General features: G+C 35.3%; 1 protein-coding gene across 2 annotated transcripts in view; it reads left to right on the top strand.

Moving 5' to 3' along the window:
- The window catches only part of MMD2 (monocyte to macrophage differentiation associated 2), a 110,144-nt gene that overhangs the window by 8,304 nt on the left and 91,632 nt on the right, over positions 1 to 10,208 (top strand). Inside the window, exon 2 of one of the 2 annotated variants that reach the window (XM_074281217.1) lies at positions 8,110 to 8,195. The exons of the other annotated variant lie outside the window; for it this stretch is intronic. The gene's annotated coding sequence lies outside the window, so the exon portion shown is untranslated. The remainder of the gene's footprint in view (positions 1 to 8,109; positions 8,196 to 10,208) is intronic. 2 annotated transcript variants of the gene reach the window in all.

The raw sequence follows: 10,208 nt of genomic DNA, 5'->3' as shown, positions 1-10,208 counted from the left end.
GTCCTGAATCACCTCACTGTTGAAAAGAGCCACATCCATCAGAATTGATCATCGTATAATCTTGTTGTTGCCATGTATAATGATCTTCTGGTTCTGCTCACTTCACTCAGCATCAGTTCATATAAATCTCTCCAGGTCCCTATGAAATCATCTTGCTGGTTGTTTGTTACAGAAGAATAATAGTCCATAACATTCATATACCACAACTTAATTCAGCCATTCTCCAACTGATGGGTATTTACTCAATTTCCAGTTTCTAGCCACTACAAAAAGGGCTGCTACAAACATTTTTGCACATGTGGGTCCCTTTCCCTCCTTTAAGATTTCTTTGGGATACAAGCCCAGTAGAAACACTGCTGGGTCATAGGGTATGCACAGTTTGATAACTCTTTGAGTATAGTTCCAGTTTGCTCTCCAGAATGGTTGGATCCATTCACAACTCCACCAACAACGTATTAGTGTCCCAGTTTTCTCGCATCCCCTCCAACATTCATCATTTTTTCCTGATTTTTTTAGCCAATCTGAGAGGTGTGTAGTGGCTTCTCAGAGTCATAAGACTCCCTTTTCACTAGTCTTCCTCACAGATGTCAGTCAAGCTGGATTTCAAACTGCTCCTCAACCTCGTTCTTCCAGCTCTTGTCTCCACACATTCATGCAGGCCATCATCATCACCAGTAACTCCAATGCCCTTCTTATCTCTGCCTGTCAAAATCTTTCTCTTTTTTCAAGACCCAGCTCAGGTGGTCTTTCCTATAAGAATCCTTTCTTGATGCTCTCAGATAAAAGTGGTTTTTCTTTACTCAAATTTTTTTCCAAGAAAATTGTCTGGTTTTTCCTAATTACAACCTACCTTTTATCATTTCTATTTTACATTCATGTCATATCTCCATTACTAAGTTGGAGAATCACACTCCTATAACTGGCATAGCCTCAAAGGTTATCTGGGACAGCTCTCTTGTTTTAGAGATGAGAAATATAAGGCTCCAGGATGTGAGGTGACTTGCAAGATCACGTAAGTAGCAAATAACAGAGATAAGCTTTGAGCACAGATGCTCCAGAAATCAAAGCTGATTCTCTTTGCACTGTACTACAGTTATAAGAATTGCTTCTCATTTTGTTTTTGTTTTTCCAGTGCCTGATATGAGTAGACATTTAAAAAATATGTAACATTGACTTGAGTAACCTCAATATAAGGTTTTCTAGTCTTATCTGTTGTGAATTCTTTTCTTTGATTGGTTGTGGGGCAAAGAAAAGATGCCTTGTTATAGGAAAGGCAGCATATTGTCTATATGGAAATCTAAATGTATTTCAAAAGGTTGCATTACCTTAGTTTTCTCCTCCATTTAGCCTGATAGGAAGAATACATTTGCTAATGGGCTATTAACAGTCCTTAAGGATAATGCCATCCAGAATTGTTTTGTGCACATTCTATTAGCTGAAAGAACAAAGCTCAAAAAATTATCAAACTGTGTATACCCTTTGATCGAGCAGTGTTACTACTGAGCTTATATCCCAAAGAGATCTTAAAGGAGGGAAAAGGACCCACATGTGCAAAAATGTGGCAGCCCTCTTTGTAGTGGCCAAAAACTGGAAATTGAGTGGATGCCCATCATATAGGGAATGGCTGAATAAATTATGGTATGTGAATATTATGGAATATTATTGTTCTGTAAGAAACAACCAGCAGGAGGAATACAGAGAGGCCTGGAGAGACTTATACGAACTGATGCTAAGTGGAATGAGCAGAACCAGGAGATCATTATACATGGCAACAACAAGACTGTATGATGATCAATTATGATGGACATAATTCTCTTCAGTAATGAGAGAATTCAAACCAGTTCCACTTGTTCAATGATGAAGTGAGCCATCTATACCCAGAGAGAGAATTGTGGGAACAGAATGTGGAATACAACATAGCATTCTCACTCACACTGTTGTTATTTGCTTGCATTTTGTTTTCTTTCTGTTTTTCTTTTCCTTCCTTCTTGATCTGATTTTTCCTGTGCAGCAAGATAACTGTATAAATATGTATACATATATTGGATTTAACATGTATTTCATCATATTTAACATGTATTGGACTACTGCCAGCTAGGGGAGAAGGTGGGGGGAAAGAGGGGAAAATTTGGAACAAAAGGTTTTGCAAGGGTCAATATTAGAAAAATTACCCATGCATATGCTTTGTAAATAATATATATATATATATATATATATATATATATATATATATATATATATATGAAGAACAAGGCACTAGCTAGCTGAAAGACAGGGGCATGAGGAGCTGATCCCTGACATTTATGGAGGGCTCTAAAGTTTATAAGATGCTTGATTTATGATATCATCTTTGACTTTCACAACTTATGGCATAGAGATTAAAGTTTTATTCTGCCTATTTTACACATGAGAACATTGAAACTCGCTGAACTTAAATGATTTGACTATGGTCACACCATTTGTAAGTAACAAAGATGGAGTGTGAAGGCTCTTAAAATCATAGATTTAGAGCTAATACAAACTCTTATTGATCTAACCACTTCAATTTTCAGATAGAGAAGCTGAGGCGTATAATCACACAGCTAATTAGTGTCAGAAGCAGAAGGCAAACACTCGTAACTCCAAGTGCAGCATGTCTTTCATTATTCATACTAGATACCATACATAAACTTTCTTTCATATATACATATATTTTGGCAAAACACTTCCCTTCCTAATTCTTTTTGGAAGATTTATGAAGCTACTTGGGGAAACTTCTATGTAACATTTTTTTTTTTTTTACTAACAGTTTGTTTAGGTTAAAATTATGGGGTTAAAAAGCTTTGTGTGGACAAAGACTTCTGATTTAGAGGATTTTTATCTTTTATGGTTTTTTTTATATTCAGAGTGTTGACTATGATTACATACATACAGTAGATAGTTACTGTGAATTGAATTCATTTATAGGCACTTTCTAGATCTATCATTCATTTAACTTTTTTTTTTTTTTAGAGAAAAATTCAATTTTATGTTAAGCATGTTTAGGGAATAGTTTAGAGTTTAGCGTTAGGGACTTTTGCATTGGAGTTAGAGAAAGGGTCTAACTTTCTGGCAAGGGCCATAAGAAAGATATTTTTGTGGCTGAGAAATCTATGGTTTCCTAAGTTTGACTGAAAGTAAATAGTTTCCCCCTTTCAAATAGAAAAATTTGGTGGGTGATATGCAAATCGAGTAGCCCTTGAGCTCCTAAAAGGATATTGAAGGATTATCAATTGTCAGTGTTAAAAAAGCTAGTGACCTTTTATTTCTGATCAAATACATAAGGGTTTATCAAGGATCTCTTATTTGCCCAACACTATGCTAGGCATAGCAGAAAGATAAAAGAAATATAAATAATACATTGGCTTGCACATTTCTTTTTGGTTGGTACCTATGATTTCATTCATGTAGGGAGTTCCCAGTACAAAAGCTCCCTCTATTAATGAAATTCAACCATTTTTTTTTTTTGAGGCTGGGGTTAAGTGACTTGCCCAGGGTCACACAGCTAGGAAGTGTTAAGTGTCTGAGACCAGATTTGAACTCGGGTCCTCCTGAATTCAAGGCTGGTGCTCAATCCACTGTGCCACCTAGCTGCCCCAAAATGCAACAATTAAAAAAAAATTTCTTTAACTGTATTTTAAAATAAGAATTGATAAAAAATGTTCCTCCATATCTGGCTTCCCTGTTCCAATTGAAAAAAAAAGTAAAGAAAAGACAATTTGATTTGAGGAGCAGTGGAAAAGGAGGCTTGGCTAGATCAGGCGAAGCCTGATTATTAAAAGCCTTGAATACCCAACTGAAAAGTTTCCATTTTATCTATTAAGCAATACAGTTCATTATATGTTCTTTTTTCCCTTCTTTTTTTTTTAATTGATGCTTTTCAGTTTTATATTACTCTCATTTCTGTGAGGCTCCCTCTCTTACTCAATGAAATCTCCCTTGTGAAATAGAGAAATCATCAAACAAAAACATCTGTTATAATGATAGCATCTGCCCTAGCAATCCCCTATCTTTTTTGCTATACTGAACATTTTTTGATAAAATATTCTAACTCATCCCTTTACAGCATGATTTGAAGTGGGCAAAAATTAGAAGCCATTGTATAGTAGCCCAGGAATGAGTTCATAAGAGCATGGATAAGGGTGGTAAAGCTCATGATGAACAAATTTTGAGAGAGATTTCAAAGGAAAAATCAACAAAGTAGGAAGAATCAATGCTGCCCCAAACTTATAATTTGGTTTTCTGCAAAAAATTTATAGGTTGAAATGTGGGGTTTTCTATACTCCCCAGGATGAGAAATGGTGGAGACTATAGAATCTCTGATGCTTTTTTCTGTGCAATATTTGAAAAAATAGTCTATTCAATCAAACAACTATTTAGTTCAATGATAGAGAAAAATTAGTCAGAGTGGATGCTTGATTGAATTGAAGGCAGTTGACTGAGTCTTGAGAATGGTCAATCTTTATCCTAGATTGATACAGCCTTAGACTACATCTTGGGGCTAAATTTTTTTTTAAAAATAGCAAACAATTTTAAAAATGTTTGAAAGTCATCTGCATGGGGGGCAGCTAGGTGGTGCAGTGGATAGAGCACCAGCCCTGAATTCAGGAGGACCAAATCTGGTTCAAATCTGGTCTCAGAAACTTAACACTTCCTAGCTGTGTGACCCTGGGCAAGTTACTTAACCCCAGCTTCAGGGGAAAAAAAAGTCTTCTGCATAGAGATGATCATTAAATCCTGGGAGAAAATGAGGTTACCAAATGAGATAGTATAAAGCAGGATTTCTTAACTTGAGTTCTATGGACTTAATTTTTTTATTAGTATTTTAATAGTTTTTATTTACCAGATATATGCACGGGTAATTTTACAACATTGACAATTGCCAAACTTTTGTTCTAATTTTTCCCCTCCTTCCCCGCCCCCCAGATGGCAGGTTGACCAATACATGTTAAATATGATAGAGTATAAGTTAAATACAATACACGCATACATGACCAAACAGTTGTTTTGCTGTACAAAAAGAATCGGACTTTGAAATAGTGTACAATTAGCCTGTGAAGGAAATCCAAAATGCAGGCAGACAAAATTAAAGGCATTGGGATTGCTATGTAGTGATTCATAGTCATCTCCCAGAGTTCTTTTGCTGGGTGTAGCTGGTTCAGTTCATTACTGCTCTCTTGGAAGTGATTTGGTTCATCTCCTATGGACTTAATTATAACAATATCATGATAACTGTGTTTGAACGTAATTGGATACCTTTGTCTTATAAGCCTGTGTATTTTATTTTATGTATTTAAAAGTACTATTCTAAGAAGGGTTTCACAGGCTTCACTACATTAATAGGGAAGTCCATGATATAAAAAGGTTAAGAAATTGTGGTATAGAGAGAGAAGAGCTACCAGAACAGAGCATTAGAGTAGACCCACAGTTAGGAGGCCTGATATGAGTGATGAAATAGACATGTAAAAGGAAATAAAACAAGGAGAGAGCAGTGGAGGACTAGCTTGTCAAGCCCTTTTCAGGGATGCTCATCCACCTTTGGGGTCCATCTGCCACCCAACTCTCATCTATGGCTTCAAAAAACCTTATCATGTATAGCAGTCTCACCCCAGTATAACTGTTTCAGCAGGTGGGCTAAACAGAGTTGACAGTAACTAACAAGCCTCAAACCTATTGGTGAGTTAGGGGGATATCTCCTCTATGCATGTGAAGACTTTCCCTGATAGAATGGGTGGAAAGAAAAATTTGTTTCACTGTCCATAAAGGCAGCTAAAGTGAGCACCATGGAGTGCTTAGAGCTTGGTCAGGTATCAAGGAAGCCAATGTTATCCACTGCTATTGCTGGCCATCTTGATTTTCATCATACTACTAGACTTCAGTGATTGGAAGAGAGAATGAGATTAAAAACTATGCATAACTCTGCTTCACTTAAATCCAATTCATGGACAAGTCACTATATCATCCCATGATGTTATTGGCCCTCTTCAAAAAATGGAGGACAAACAACAGTATCCTAAAGCTCTAGAGAGGGCGGTACATAGAAAAAGAGAGGTTGGACAACATTATTAAGTTCTGACAAATCAAAAAGGAAGAAAACTAAGAAAAGGCTAACAGATTTGATAATTAAGGGATCATTGTAAACTTAAGAGAAAGTAATTTCAGTAGCAATAAGATTGGAACCCAAAGGGAGACCCAAGAAAGGGGCTATAATAGGTGACATAAAGTTACACAACTAGTACAAGGCAATCAAAGTCTTTATGCCCAGAATGGACTCATATGTGTAGATACCTTGATTTATTATTCCCTCAACTGTAATTTTGGAGAGTAGTTTAATTCAAGGAGTCCAAACTCTCCAGGCAGTTCTCCCACTTTCTTTCTTTTTTTTTTTTTTTTTTTCCCCCTGAGGGTGGGGTTAAGTGACTTGCCCAGGGTCACACAGCTAGGAAGTGTTAAGTGTCTGAGACCAGATTTGAACTTGGGTTCTCCTGAATTCAAGGCTGGTGCTCTATCCACTGCGCCACCTAGCTGCCCCAGTTCTCCCACTTTCCACAAAGACTTGGATGTTAGACTTCATGAGACCACAGAGCCTAATTCCAGGGCAGATTAGGCTGTCTGTAATTGAATAAGCAGTGAGTGATAAGTGGATTTATCCAGAATATTAGGTAGGAGGCAGACTAGCACAACAGCAAGAAGGTATGTAAGGAGGGGATTCATGTGTTAAACTTTAAATCTGAGAGAAATAAAATCTATTTTACTTGCTAACCTATCTTTAGGAAACTTTATGAAAATTCTTTTCCCCAACAGACCCAAAGGTCTTAACTGACCCTTATGACAACTTTGTGAAGTAAATATAAATCTCATCCCAAATTTACAATTAGAGAAACTAAGAAAACTTGAGGTGAATTGTTGCAGCTGATATAGCAAATCACAATGGGAATAAAAATAGAATTCAAGTCTTCTGATTTATGGCCAGATATTTTTTTCTTGTAAAAGGGTTAAAATACAGAGATCAATTACTAAACTGTGCATACTTAGATTCAGTGACATTACCAGACCTATACCCCCAAAATATCAAAGAAAGATGAAAAAATCTAAACATGCAACATTATTTATAGTAGGTTATTTATGTTGTATAGAACTAGAAACTAAGAATGTGCCCATCAATTGGAAAAAAAGATTGAACAAAGTATGGTATATGAATATAATAGAATACTATTGTGCCACAAGAAATTACAAATTTTTTAAAATTTTCATAAAATCCTGGGAAGGCTTGTATAAACTGATTCAAATTAAAATGAGCACAACCAGTCAATAATTTAGACAATAATAACAACAATATAAAACAAACATCATTGAAAGAACTGTCATCATAACAGTGATTTAACCATGATGCCAAAAGAGTTATGATAAAGAATGCTACCCATCTGATGGAAATTATGAAACTTCTTTTTTGTTTTAGAAGAGGGGAGATAAGAAGAGATAAAATTAAATAGCTGTTCATTGAAAATTTTAATTAAAAAAAATAATGATGAGAAATCATTTGTATAGCAAACTTATAGAAGAATCTTATCTTTTTTATGGAAAGTAAATTGTGTTGAATTTCTTTGATACTTTTCTTTTTTTCCCTTTAAATGTAAAACCTCAAAGAGATCTTTGAAGTTTGCTTGCGTTTGAAATCTGACTTGAGAGAATATCAAGAAAGAGTCAACCAGTCCTAGACATAAACATCAGAGAAACGTTATGATGAAAGGCCTAAGAACTGAGTGAATTGGATAGAAGCCAATAGCCATTGCAGGAATGCTTCCCTAAGTTGTAGAATATGATAGCATCACATTCTCAACTCCTGAGTTAGGGATGTCTGATTAAGCTGGCACTCTTATTAATATCGAAAACAACTAGATTCAATTTTGCCATGAAATGACATAAAGAATAAAGGCTGTATTTTAGCCACCACAAGCTCAAATGTAAAGAAAAAGGAGAATAAATATAGAGAAGCTTTGAAGAAATATCATAAATAAAAAAATCAGATTTTGAATCTTGCACTATAGTATTAGAATGTAACTGAGAGATCTAATCTTTCACCCTTTATAGGAATCTCTTCTATAGTATCCTCTAGAGGTAATTATACAGCCTAAAGCTGGACATTTTCATTGATGGAAAACTCCCCACATTTCAAGGTAATCACTATTTTAAAAAGTTTACTTATTGGAACTTCATATTTATATTGTACTTTAAAATGCCTCCCCATAAATTTCCTACTTCTAATATCTGGAAGCATGACTAAATATATTTCCTCTATATCTGCTTAGTTTCAGTTCATCATTCTAGCATGACAAGATCTTTCTGAATCTTGGTTCTCCCTTCCATTGTATTAGCTAGTTCTTTCTACTATATCCTCTGTAAACTAAGTAAACTGTAAACTATCTTGTGTCTTAAGTCAATTCAATATATGGTATATGAATATAACAGAATATTTGAATGTGTTGAATAAGAAAAAAATTATGCCCAAAGCTCTGTATCATGCCATGAGACCCCCCTGCAAGTTGACTTGGCTGGAATAGCTAGTTGTGTAAATAGTTCCAACTTTACCTAATTGTACTATAATCCACTCCTCATTTCTCCAGTGATTTATAGATATGGTTTTATCAAGTGTCTTGTTGAAATTAAAATATGCTATATCTAAGGGCATTCCCTTGATCTACCAGTCTATTAGTGCTTCTATTAAGTTCCCCCCCCCCCCCAGGCTGGGGTTAAGTGACTTGCCCAAGGTCACACAGCTAGGAAGTGTTAAGTGTCTGAGACCAGATTTGAACTTGGGTCCTCCTGAATTCAGGGCTGGTGTTCTATCCACTTCGCCACTAGCTGCCCCTATTAGTGCTTCTAAAAAAGAAAGAAAGAAAGAAAAAAGCACTTGAAGTTAGATTGCCTTAATTTATGCTAGTGAACCCATTCTGGCACCTTGTTATCCAGTGCTCACAAAGCATCTGTTTAATCATCCAAAGCAGAATTTTCCAAATATTGATATCAAGTTTACAGGTCTATATTTTCCAGAATTTATCTTTTTCCCCTTTATGAAAATCAGAGTACCATTTGCCCACTTTCAATGTTCTGCCAAATACAGACAAAGTTCTAAATCAGGTCTTCATCCTTGTGATAAACAACTATGGAGAAATAAATCAAGTGAAGCTAAATGTCTGGATTTCTCTTCTCCCTTATAAAATCAGATGTAATTGGAAATTCTCCAATTTTAATCCTCCATTCCAAGTGAAAGTGACATAGAAAAGAACTTATTTTGCTTTTGGTTTCTCTTAAGTACATTGACCAGCAGGGTTTTTTTTTTTTTTCATGTTCATGCTCCCAGAGGGGCATAAGGTAATATTAAATAGTTTCTTACTACTTGGCATTGATGAGTTTAAATGATGCCAGCCAATATATTTGGTGGTGAAGATTCTATCAGTGGGAACAATTGTTGGGAACCAGGTAGAAGGTTGTGCCAAGGATAATTGACTTTTTTCTCAAAAAAACCTAATACTCTCAGATCTTGAATGGAGAAAATTATTTTTATTGGGCTTTTGATTCTTTGAGTTTGATTTTTTGAGTTCAAAGAACTGTAGAGCCTAAGTTTTAGGTTCTTAATTCTTGATTCTTGTCCTGAAAGCCCCAACTTTATTTCATAATATAAGCAGGCACCTTTGATCAAAATAGGAAAGAGGAACAAACAGGCTTCCACAAATAATATTCTATGGTAAATCACAATCATATAATTGACTGACAGGTACAGAATATATAAGAACTTATGTTTATTCTTTAATGACTTTAGAAAATAATTTGATTCACTAGAACAGAATGCTGTGTTAAAGGATATCCTCTAAGTTGTCTCCAATGCATGCATTAAATATATGATTCCCTGATAAATATAACAATTAAGACAATTTTGTTTGACATTGCTCTGGTTGTTAATATAAATGAATGACTAAGCCAGGGACATATATGCTTACCAACAGTGTTTGCCACTGTCATGGAAGATATCTAGGGCAGATTTCAATTAGAAAAGAGATTCCTCATAGTTGGTGAGGTCCTCTATATATTCCCATGTAGACAATATTTTGTATACAGCATTATCAAATTTTGGAACATTTCAGATCTTGCTCAATAATAAGATCCATAATCACCCAAAAGAGTTCAATCTA

Source organism: Sminthopsis crassicaudata, chromosome 1, assembly GCF_048593235.1.
Source record: "Sminthopsis crassicaudata isolate SCR6 chromosome 1, ASM4859323v1, whole genome shotgun sequence".
Taxonomy (NCBI): Eukaryota; Metazoa; Chordata; class Mammalia; order Dasyuromorphia; family Dasyuridae; genus Sminthopsis; species Sminthopsis crassicaudata.
This window is presented reverse-complemented; position numbering and strand designations above follow the sequence as displayed.